The sequence below is a fragment of the Macaca fascicularis genome, chromosome 7 (genome assembly GCF_037993035.2).
Source record: "Macaca fascicularis isolate 582-1 chromosome 7, T2T-MFA8v1.1".
Classification (NCBI taxonomy): Eukaryota; Metazoa; Chordata; class Mammalia; order Primates; family Cercopithecidae; genus Macaca; species Macaca fascicularis.
The window spans coordinates 74,475,264-74,487,448 of record NC_088381.1 but is presented as its reverse complement, the minus strand read 5'-3'; the positions used below and the strand labels follow the sequence as shown (position 1 = coordinate 74,487,448).

At 52.5% G+C, this 12,185-nt stretch overlaps 1 protein-coding gene across 5 annotated transcripts in view; it reads right to left on the bottom strand.

Annotated features, from left to right (window-relative positions):
• ZNF710 (zinc finger protein 710) overlaps positions 1 to 8,184 on the bottom strand; it is an 80,224-nt gene extending 72,040 nt beyond the window's left edge. For 2 of the 5 annotated variants that reach the window (XM_065548423.2, XM_045395991.3), the window contains exon 1: positions 8,046 to 8,184. The gene's annotated coding sequence lies outside the window, so the exon portion shown is untranslated. Of the gene's footprint in view, positions 1 to 6,169; positions 7,118 to 8,045 lie in introns of those variants that run through there. The other 3 variants (XM_065548424.2, XM_045395992.3, XM_045395994.3) reach the window with 3 other exon arrangements.
• Positions 8,185 to 12,185: the final 4,001 nt, after the last annotated feature.

Below are 12,185 nucleotides of genomic sequence, written 5' to 3'. Positions count from 1 at the left end.
TCCTAGGGTAAAGAGAAGTGACACAGGTTGGGGTTGGGGACCGGGAGAGAGGTGTGACTGTAGCTGTAGGTGGAGAATTAAGGCATAGGAGGATGTGGGGTGCCCAGACCTAGGGAGGAAGCCAGGGCAGGACACAGAGGAACAAGCAGTGGGGTTGACGGTGGGCACATGGGGAATGGACCAGGGAAGTGGGCAAAGATTTCCCAGGTTGGGGCAGGGATGGTCAGGGCTGCTTCAAGGAGTGCTGTGTAGTGGGAAGACAGGAAGAGTTCTGAATTTCAGAGGTGACCTGCTTCTGGGTACTGGCAAGTCTACAAACGATCTTGTGATTTGCAGCTAGAGAATGGAGCCATGATGGGAAGCGATGGCTTGTGAGCCCAGGGCCCGAGGATCAGACATCACAGAGTGAGATTAAACTGACCAGCACTACCAGTTTCCAAAGGGTACCTGATGCTTCTCAAGGGGCCAGCTTGGACTTGGTCCTTGTGAGGACATTCTGATGTGACCCAAGTTTAGCCATTGTCTTTTACCAAACACATGCAGGACAGCCTTCCCAGTCTGGAAGCCCGTATCCTTGCTGTCCCACCCAGAATGGGATGGGGCCCAGGATGTCATTCCAGGTACCATCCAGAAGACAAAACCACACATAACCAAGAGTTATCACAAAAGTTATAGTTTCCCTTTTAAATGTGGAGGGTAGACATTCCTGCTTTCTGTAGTGACCACTCTAACTTCATTTCAATTCCATATATATAACATGCTGGGGGCAGGGAAAGAAGAAAGGGAAAATAGTTGGGTCACAATGTGATCACTTATTCTCAGCTTCCCACTACACTAAAAATCCTCACATTTCCAACAGTTTTCTTAGTCTCCCAGAAATAAACACACAATAGAGCATATGTATTTAATATCAGAAAATCCTTTATAATGGTGATTGCAAAAGAGACCAACCCACTTCTTTTTTTTTTTTTTTTTTTGAGACAGGGTTTTCAGGCTGGAGTACACTGACGCCATCACAGTTCACTGCAGCCTCAACCTACTGGGCTCAAGCGATCCTCCCACCTTAGTCTCCCAAGTAGCTGGGACTACAGCTACACGTGCCACCGGCTGATTTTTAAAATTTTTTTGTAGAGACAGGGTCTCACTATGTTGCCCAGGCTGTTCTCAAACTCCTGGGCTCAAGCAATCCTCCAGCCTGGGCCTCCCAAAGTCCTGTGATTATAAGCATGAGCCACTGTGTCTGGCCTCCAACCCACTTCTAATAGTTCTTTTACTTCACTTACATATATATATATATATACACACACATATATATTATATATAAAATAAAGATAATACATACTGGATAAAAATTCAAATAATACAAAATGAATGAGAGAAAAGACAAAAGGCCTGTGTACTTGGGGTAGGCACTAGGGATGGGGGAAGGGTCAGGTCTGTGAACTATACACATTAATTAGCAGGTAATAAAAAACAGTTATTTTACCTTTTGAAGCTGCTGATTCGACATATATTTGGCTGTGCTTTGGCTGTAACATCCTTTAATCCTTCCCTTTCAGAATCAACCCGTTTCCTGTTGCCACCTTACCTCCCTGATTTAATGGTGCAATTCTTCAAGTGCCTTCTTTCCAATTCTAGAATTTTTAATTTAGCCTTTAGTGCAACAGCAGTTTTATTTTCTAATTACTTTCTTTGCAAACAAGCATGAGTTGGGCTCAATAGTGATACAAGCTTTCTTGGGCTAGCCTGGCAACCTGGAGCTATTCACAACGTGCTTCCTTGGGAAAATCCTTTCTATGTTTTACATGAACAACTGGGGAGATGCTTACTTGTAAAGTGGGGGTGGGGGTAAGCCTCTTCATCTGTGCTACCAAAAAGAGCTCACCCCTAGTCCTGCTTGCCCTGTTACTAGGGTAGGCTTTGCAACCAGCGACTCTGGGACCCCAGAGCCTGGGTTCTAACCCTGGCTCTGAGGCTTACTAGATCTGTGACCTCCAGGAAGGTATTCAATCTAAATGAGCTAACAGTATGTGTAGAGTGCTTACAATTATGCCTGGCATATAGTATGTGCTGTATAACAAAAGAGCTGGGTGAGGTTAGTCAAGTAAGACATTTGACTAATTCTTAGAGCTGGTCAGTGAAAGCTATGGGTCCTCTTCCCAGAAAAGTGCACACATGTAACCTTCTGCACAGTTTCAAGTATCCCTGACCCTCGAAGCCCACCCACACACTGCAAGAGTCCAGGACCCCCGATTTCAACCCTCTGGTCTTCTCTACAGTAATGTGAAGGTCTCAGGGATAAAACTCTGAGGCAATTCTTAAAAGTATTATGTTCCCATGCATGGAACTATTGAGCAGGTGCCTCTCTCTCCCTGTTTTAGGTTCCACTTTTGGCAGAAACATTATACCTTTCTTCCCCAAAGCCCTTTTGACCCTTGCCAGTTTTTCTCTTGCTTCAGGCCAAATCCTCCCAGGGTCACCTTAAGACAATCTCTGTGTGCAGCTCCACACACTTTTAGGGAATTATTCTGATCCTTATCAAAAGCTCTGATGGTTCAGCCCATCTTCAGTGCTTACAGAAGTCAGAGCAGAGCATGGACTAGTGTCTGCAGGGTCTCCACCAACAGCAACACAGGGGTGGGTCACTCTCAACAAGCAGGGAGACAGCACAAACTGGAAAAAGCCAAAGATCAAAGAAGTCACCCTGGGTGACTTTCCCTGGGTCATCCAATGAGCTCCCAGTGAAGCTGAGAACTCATTGAGAGCATTTCAGTACTTTCGAGTCCATCAGTGCTTTACAGACATTACCATGCATGTGAATTAAAATGCAGATCCAGTAGGTTTGCTGAGAAGCCCGGGGCTCTGCATTTCTAACTCACTACCAGGTAATGCTGATGCTGGTCCATGGACCACATATGGAGTTGCAGGGTTCACATCAAGGTTAATGAACTGTACCACCCTGGTTAAAGCCTCTTCATCCACACTGCAGGTGGCTACTTAAATGCCCCTTCTTCAGGAAAGCTTCCCTTCCCCCTCTCCATGATTACTGGCTTCTATGCCTCCATACTTTTTCCTTTGAAGCATTTATAACAACTGTAATTAAAGAGTATTTGTGTAATTATTAGTTTAATGCCTGCCTCCCAGGGAGACTGCAAGCTTCACGAGGACAGGACCTGCACAGTGTCTAGCACATCACAGATGCCAATGAACGAGGAGCTGCTGTGGTCTGGAACAGGCTGGGCCAGCATCCTGGAGTAGGCAGGTAACATTTACACATGTGGGAAACAGCCTCTGATGGTATCAAGGCCAACAAGGACATTTCTTAGCTTTAAAATTCCCACTAGTTTCAAATGTATGCCAACTAAACTTTAAGCTGAAAAGCAATCTTTGCCCATAAAAAGATCTCCTACATCTTTATCAAGTGCAAAATAGCCCTGATCTCACAATAGCCACTCTGCTTGAGGAATAGTTAGGCCCCTAAAATAAGCATTCCCTTATAGGCCTCACTGGGTGAACCCTCTTCGGGCACGCTCCCTGACCAGCCTCCCTCTGCTGCAGACCCACAATATCATTAGTTTTTCTGCTGCTGTCCTTTCAAGGAACCCCGGAGTGCTGAATGCCCAACTCTTTGGCATGGGCAGAGATATATGACCACATTGTTGTTCCTGGGAGGCAAAGTTTGAAGTTAGACAGCCTGGATTTAGATACCAGCTCTGTGCCCTTGGACAAGTTATTTAACTCCTCTGCCAAATGAGAATAAGAATGCGAGAGCCAGCACCTGCAAGGACTAACAGAGACAAATACACAAAGCACGAAGCATAATTCTGGCCTAAGACACATGATTATTATTATTCTCCCTATATCCTGAGTCCAATTCAAAACCTATTGTTTTAGGCTGGGCACAGTGGCTCACGCCTGTAATCCCAGCACTTTGGGAGGCCGAGGCGGGCGGATCACGAGGTCAAGAGATCGAGACCATCCTGGCCAACATGGTGAAACCCCATCTCTACTAAAAATACAAAAATTAGCTGGGTGTAGTGGTGCACACCTGTAGTCCCAGCTACTCAGGAGGCTGAGGCAGGAGAATCACTTGAACCTAGGAGGTGAAGGTTGCAGTGAGCAGAGATTGCACCACTGCACTCCAGCCTGGTGAAAGAGCGAGACTCCATTCCAAAAAAAAAAAAAAAAGTCTAAAAAAACCTATTGTTTTGCACAAGTCTCCACCCAGGGGCTCCACCCCATTCAGGATCCTCTCTTCCCAGCCCCCTCCTGCCTCACCTGTCTGGAGCTTGTTTGAAGCAATGACTCACAGCACAACTCTGCAGCTCCCATCAATCACCTCCCTGTCCCTGCCTGTGTCACTCATGGGTTCCTTCTGGGAGGTAAATCCTTTCCTAATGTCCAGTACATTCATTCAGCAAGTATCTACTGAGGGCCCACTATGGATGAGACCCTATTCTAGGCACAGGGACTCAGCAATGAACAAAGCAAAGACGTCTACCCTCACGAACGTTGTAGTACATTTAACCCACAGATGGAGATCAGTTCAGGTCTTGGGTCCTTATATTCCTTCTCTTCTCTCCTGACCAATCCTAAATAAATCACATACAAGTCAAAGTACAAAGAAAGCATTCCAGATCAAAAAATGGTGTGATGTGAGAAAATCCCAATGACTAAACTGCTTCTCTGATTGTTGGACTTTGAAGAAGTCAATGTTGAAACAGCCTGAATCACCCAGTTCCCCCTAGTTGTCTCACTGGCCAGTCACATCCTCCAGCATAGTTTGTGTAACACATCTGGAAAATGAGGCGCTCCATTTACCCGTCTCATGTGTGCAGCACGAGCCCACGGTTTCATGCTCTCATAGCTACATTCTTTGAAGTGAGCTTGATTCGGGATCCCCAGCAGTAGCAGAGACAGTGGCCTTGTAGAAACAGCACTGGGAACAGGCTCTGAAAGCTCAGGTTTGAGTGCTGGCTCTGCCACTTACTGTGTAATCCTGGGTACAGAGCTTTCTTCCTGCCTCAGTTGCTTTCAGACAATCTCTAAGGTCTTCTTCCAGCTTTGAAGTCAAAGGGCTGGGATCAACCACCATTAACACCAGACCCAGCACATTCACAGATCCTCTATTTCAACACAATGAGTCCTGCCCTGGCCTAGGCCCTGGCTAGGCCTGAGGAATGGGGGTATGGGATGGGTCAGCAAGCCAGATTATGAGCCTGCGCCAAGCATTAGCACTGGTGGGGCCAGGGAGCCTTCACCTGTCTCCTCCAAGATGCATTGGACTCCTCCTTTTATTTATTTATTTACTCCCTTCTAGAAAGAAGTTGTGCCTCTTTCCAAACACAACTCTGCTAGAAATATCTCTGGGCCACAAGGCAAACCTAAAATAGAAGTGCAAAATCTCTGGTGGTCCCATTAGTCTCCCTTCCTCCAACTCAAAAACCATTCCAGACCTTGTCTGTCTCCTTGTCTCTAGACAGTGAGCCTAAAATAAGTCTCCCTGGTAGGAAATGCCTGGTTGGAATGGAAATGACCCAAGCCCTGAAAAAATGGCCCGCTGACCACACACCGTGGGCTGAAGACTCACCCAGGTATCAGCTCTGAGGAGAAGACAAGCAAGTGAGCCTGGGTCCCCAACTCCCTGCAGCCCCCTCCACCGAGACACAGGCAACCAGGCCAGGCTGAAGAAAGAAAATGTGACCCAAACATCCAATTCCCCCTACCCAAAAGAAAGCAGCTCTATCCCCATGGCTCTCATGCAGGAAAGCCAGCTCCAAAAGATCACTGGGGCACCAGGTGGGCACCTCTCTGGAGCTATAGATGACCAATCAGAGGTTCTGCTCCAAGACTGGCAAGTACCCGGCATGGAGTTACTTGCTGAGGGTCAGCTGATAAAACCACCGAGAAAGTATAAAAAATAACATTCTGTTTAAAACAAACGAGAAAGGAATGGCCACTCTAGGTTTCCGAAGTCAAAACCAGAGAGCCCCATCGGCTTTGATCACATTAGGAATACATTCTCTCTTATCTAATGAGTTAAGAACAGTTTTCTTCTTCCCTTCTCCCATGTGGCCCCATTGGTTCTCTAGGCCCCCTGGGGAAGATGCAATAGGGACACAGACCCCCAGTACTCTACTTGGCAAAAATGAACCTTGGTTTTACTTACACGTGTACAAAGGCAGGACTGAGAGGGCAGCTTCAAAGCTGGCTGAGTGACCCCCAAGAGCACAAAGTCCTTCTCCGCACACCTGTCGGGGAGTTTTGTGAATTTCCCAGGCACCCACAGGAACTAGTTATGTACCCTGCAGGTCGATACCGGCCGGGAGTTCCCATTTTGCACAGCAAGAAAGGTGCTCAGGGTGCCCTTTGCAGGTGGGCACTCGGTCTGCAGCTCAAGGGTGGGCCGATGACGTTGCTCCCTCACTGGATTGCCCAGCAGGCCCCCCCTCAGACCCGGTAGGATGAGCACCTCGAGGTGTCCCTGTGATCCCAGCACTTTGGGAGGCCAGAGCGGGCGGATCACGAGGTCAGGAGTTTGAGACCAGCCTGGCCAATATGGTGAAACCCCGTCTCTCCTAAAAATACAAAAATTAAACGGGCGTGGTGGCGTGCGCCGGTAGTCCCAGCTACTGGGGAGGTTGAGGCAGGAGAATCGCTTGAACCCGGGAGGCGGAGGTTGCAGCGCCACTGCACTCCAGCCTGGGCGACAGAGCAAGACTCTGTATCCAAAAAAAAAAAGAAAGAAAGAAAGAAAAAAGAAAAGGCACCCAGGATACTGCTACGACTTGCCCTAACCGTCTCGCAAAGCCTAGATATACATGAATGACCCTTTCGGGTTAGTTAAAATCCACACAAGCACCTCCCTGGCCTCTTAAATGTTTCCAAACTACAGCTCAGACTGGAGGGAAGCAGTTGCAGCGCCCATAAAAGTCATCTTAAAAGGCAAGTTGGAAAAAAACCCGATACGCACTAGTTAGCAAGTCCGCGGTGAAGGGGGCGGCGGCCCAAGGGCCGGATCTGCGGGATCTGCGCGCCTAGGGTGGGGAGACTGGGGCTGCCCCGTCGGTCCCCGAGCCCGCGCGCCCACCTGGTAGCCTGAGGGCCCCGATCTGACGCCGGTGATCACGCCCCACAGCTCCATCCAATTAGGAAAATGACCGCGAGAAGACCGAGAGAAGGCGACGAGGAGGAAGGGGGGGCCGAGCCGCTGGAGGCTCAAGACGGGCGGTGGGGACCCCGCCCGCCACCCCCACCCCCACGCCCCCAGCCAGCGAGCGCTGGTCCTGAGTCCCCGGCCCGCGGCGCCCCGACGCCATCCGGGCGGGGGTCCCGAGGCGCCCAGCTTGCGGCGGCCGGTGGCCCCTCGGGGACGCCCCCAGCCCCCCCAGCGCCGCGCTCAGCTTTCCCCCACCCCCGGCCGGCTGGGACGCGCAGCAACCCCACCCGCTCCGAGAATAAAGTTTGTGGGCAGCCGTAGGGGCGGGGCGGCGAGGGGGTGAAACTTTGAGTCCCGGGCCGGGTGTGGGGGGGAGCGCACCCAGCACCGGGACACCCACGTGCGGGCCCGAGAGCCGCCGCCACCGTCGCCTCCCGGGCCTCCCGCGCCGCCGCCGCCGCGACGCTTTCCTTTCATTTTTGCTTCTCTCTCTCTCTCTCTCTCTCTCTCTCTCTCTCTCTCTCTCTCTCTCTCATTCGCGCGCTCTCCTCCCTCTCGCCCTCTTTCGCTCGCTCCCTCCCTCTCCCTTCCCCCTCCCCCTCCTCTCCCTCCCCCCCCACCCCCAGACGCCATCTCTCCCTCTTTCCCCGGCTCTCCCTCTCTCCCTCCAGCTCTCCGGCATGAGGGAATGTGGAAGTGAAAGGAAAAGACGACATGTTTGCAGCGCGGCGCGGGCCTGCGCGCGGCCGTCCCCAGGGAGAGGCGGGGGGCGGGTCGGCCGCGGCCGCAGCGACCCACCCCCGCGCCCCCCGCGCCCCAGCCGGCCGGCCGGCCGCCCGGGGCTGCGGGGCTGGGGCTGGGGCCGGGGGCCGCGCGGGACACTCACCCTGGGTCCGGGCGCGGCTCCTGCGCTGGGGCCCTCGGCGGGCCGGGCCGGGCCGGGCCGGGGGCTCCTGACTGCCCACCGCCCGGGCTGCTGCTGTGCGCCCGCCGCCCGCCTCCACGCGCGCCCGCCGCCTGCTCCTGCCGCCCTCCCTCCGGCTCCTCTCTTTCTCTCTCTCTCCCCCCTCCTCTCGCTCGCTCTCTCCCTCGCGCTCTCTCCCTCCCTGGAAGAAGGGAATGAGGCAGGGCTGACGTGAAGGGATGCAAAACAGCTCCTCCTAAGCCAGCTCGCAGAGGAAGAGAGAAACAGAAAAGCAGCCCTTTTATCTCTCTTTTGTTTTCTCACTTCCTTCCACCCTCAACACCCCCCTCTTGTCAGCCCAAGTTTTCTTTTCTCTTTCTACCGCAGAGGATTTTTCTTCCTTTCTTTCTCTTTCTTTCGGTTCAACTCTCCCACTCGAATTGAAAGCCTGAAGGGTTTTCTTTCTCCTGTTTTTTTCTTCCCTCTTTTCTTCCTTCTTCCTCCTTATTTCTCTAAAAGGGTTTTGTTTGCTGTGGGAGTTTCGTTTGAAAATCAAGTCACGCCTTTTTTCCTTCTTTTCTTTCTTTCTCTCTCTTTTTTTTTCTCCTCTCAGCAGAAAAGGGGAACAAAGATTAACTGAAGCGGGGAAGAGGGGAGAGGCAGAACCTCGCTTGGAAATGGGGGGCCCGGGCCTGTCCGGTACAAAGGGGGCCCGGGGGCCCTGCGCCCCGCCCCCCTCCCCAGGGAAGCCAGGGGCGTCCTCTGGAGAGGAGAGCCGGTGGGGGTGTGGGGCACGGGTGCGGCTCATGGGTGCCGGTTCCTTCCGAAGTGCGAGCAAGGGCCGCCGAGCCCGCCCCCTCCCCAGCCAGAGGTGGCAAGCTGGGTGTGTGTGCTTCACTTATGTATTTTTAAAGTAGGCAGATGGGCTTGGAACAAACATCCCCGCAGAGCACCGAACAGCAAAAGCCTTTAAACAGCTGTTAGCAGAGCCCTGGACGGCCTGACTCGAGGGAGCGGCGCGGGCTCCGAGCGCCAGGGCCTGGGTGGGGAAGGGGCTCAGGGCAGCTGCTCGGATCGGCGGGCTGGCGGGGTCCCCGAGCCCAGGGCCTGGGCCTAGGTCCCGGGGCGCAGTGTTGGGGGGCGCCGAGGCGTGGCCGCTGGCAGCGCGGCCGTCAGGTCCCTCTCTGCTCCCTGAGGAGCCGCGGGGTTTGGTACAGCCTCGCCTCCCTCCAGCTCCGGCGCAGGCCGGACACCAGGCCTCCAACCTTCGGAATACCCGCCACCCCGAGCCATTTCTCGAGTCCGACGCAGGGCGGGTCCGGAGCCCTCGGACAGAGCCGGGCAGTGCCGCCAGGAAGGGTCAATTATTCATGGGGCGCCCAGGCGTGCTCCCAAGACCTGCTCTGTCCTCGGGTTCTCCGGAGGACTGGGGAGAAGACGGGGGAAAGTTCCCAGAGCAAAGTTGGTCACATTTCTCATTTTCCCAAGTAAGTACTGAGCACCTGCTGGATGCCGGGCCCTCGGACTGGGGCTACAGTAGGGGAAGAAACGTGAGGTCTTGGTGGGCCCCGAGAGCAAACGCAGGGAACAATGCAGGGGAAGCTGCGGCTCAGGACCAGGTCACCGGGAGGAAGGAAAGCCTGGATCCTCTCCCCTCCCTCTTCCCTTCCTTCCCTTCCCTTCCTTCCTCCCGGCTGCATCTCCTTGGCTCCACCCCTTCTCCTCATCAATTCCTCCCACACTTCCCTGCTCTCCCTGGCTTTTCACTGAAGGGTCCCTTCTCCCAGGGAGGAGCAGATGCTGAGCCCCATTGTCTCTCCCCCAGTGACTGCAGCCTCCCGGGGACAGGACCTGCCACTCCTCCCCCCTCCCCCCAGCCCTGAGCCCTGGGCTTTTAGAAATGAGAGCCCCAAGGCCACGGCCCCTCACCCCACCCTAAACCAGCTCCTGGTGCTCTGAGCTATGACTCCAGTCACTCAGAACACATTTGTCTCTGACTAGGAGTGAGAAAACAGTAGCCTGAGAGTTTGGTTCAACAAGAAGGACACCATGGTTTTTTAACAGCAGCACCCTGAGCCCCCAATGACCCCAGAGCCTTTGCCCAGGTCCTGCAGGAAGCCACATTTCCGTCATCACCTGCATCCTCCCACTTAGTACACTCAAGCTGTATCCTCCAGAAAAGCAGAATGCAGCTCTTAGAGCCAAGCATTCATTTAACAAATGCTTACTGAGTACCTACCCTGTGCCAGCTAAGGTGCTGGCTGCTAACAGCAAGACGCAGTCCTTGCTTTGGCCTTTGGCTTGGCAGGCGAAGGAGCAAGAAAAGAAGACAGGCAACCGCAATACCATGCAATACAGGCAATAGTGAACCAAGGAAGCTCCTAAGAGGGTGCTTAGACTATGGTGGTCAGGTGTGGCTTCCTGGAGGAGGTTGTGTCTAGATTAGGCTGTGCTAGCCAAATGCATGGGAGAGAACAGTCTGTCCAAAGGCCCCAGGGCAAGACAGCACATTATTACAGGTTCTTAGAACTGTCAAGAGTTGAAGTGTTCACTGCAGCTTAGAATACAAGTGGGTGGGGGGAGAGTAAGGACAGAGCACAAGTGGGAAAAAGGGGAGGGTGTCAGGGAAATGTTCAGATTTTAGCCCCTCCCACTTGCTAACTTCATAAATGTCAATGAATAACATAACTTCAGTGAATAAGTTAGACTTAATTTCGGGACACAGAAAATGCAGGTAAGGGCCGGGTGCGGTGGCTCACACCTGTAATCCCAGCGCTTTAGGAGGCCGAGGCGGGCAGATTACGAGGTCAGGAGATCAAAACCATTCTGGCTAACTCAGTGAAACCCCGTCTCTACTAAAGAATACAAAAAATTAGCCAGGCATAGTAGCAAGCGCCTATAGTCCCAGCTACTTGGGAGGCTGAGGCAGGAGAATGGCGTGAACCCAGGAGGCGGAGGTTGCAGTGAGCCAAGATTGCTCCACTGCACTCCAGCCTGGGCGACAGAGCAAGACTCCGTCTCAAAAAAAAAAAAAAAAAGAAAATGCAGGTAAGAAGACCTGTAGATTGCAGAGACAGTGTCTTAGTTTAAGGGCCCGGGCTTACCTGCTGCATATTCCTGGGCAAGTCAACCTCTCTAACTTTTCTGTAAAATAGGGATAAAAATACTTGCTTCACAGTTTGTTGTGAGGCTTAAACACCACACCTAGCATGGTGTTCAGTACATAAGCACCAATCCTTGGTAGCTTTTATTTACTATTACTACAAATCAGGGTGACTGGGTAGTGCCCCGACGACCTGGAAATAAGATTATGTTCAGGGTTGAAACCAGAGTGACTCACCACACCAGAAACACAATGAGCTGGCTGAGGGGGAAGCATTCCTTCAAAGATGACCAGTGTCCCAGTGGGTGGCTGGGACTGGTGACCACCCACATCTGATCAAGATGGACAGGTGGCTTCTCAGGAACATGACCAGAGCTTGATGACTGGTTACCAAGGCCCAGCCTGATCAGCAGAGTTGTAGCCTGCCTGAGGAACAAATAGGAATCAGGAGAGGATGGGCCTCATGAAATCCAGGAAGGCCCCTGGGAGCAGGCCCCTGGCTATGTTTGCTAGGAGAGAGAAGTAATCACAGAAGTTCGCACTGGAGGAGCAGGGGAGGGGTAGGGGGTGATTACTGACTTCTCCACAACCTTATTTAAAGCTCCCAAAACCTCTTAGTCCTTTGGTTGGATTATTGGTTCTCCAAGTGACCTGCACATGAACTTGGAACCAGTTAAATGCCCTCAAGGATCCAGGCAGATACCACAGCTCTAGTTCCTGCTTTGTAAACATTTAACTTCTATTATTTCTTTTGTGAGTGGGAGTCTTGCTCTGTCACCCATGCTGGAGTGCAGTGGCACGATCTTGGCTCATTGCAACCTCCGCCTCCTGGGTTCAAGCAATTCTCCTGCCTCGGCCTCTCAAGTAGCTGGGATTACAGGCATGTGCCACCACACCCAGCTAATTTTTTTGTATTTTTAGTAGAGACGGGGTTTCGCCCTGTTGACCAGGCTGGTCTCGAACTCCTGACCTCAGGGGATCTGCCTGCCTCGCCCTCCCAAAGTGCTAGGATTACAGGC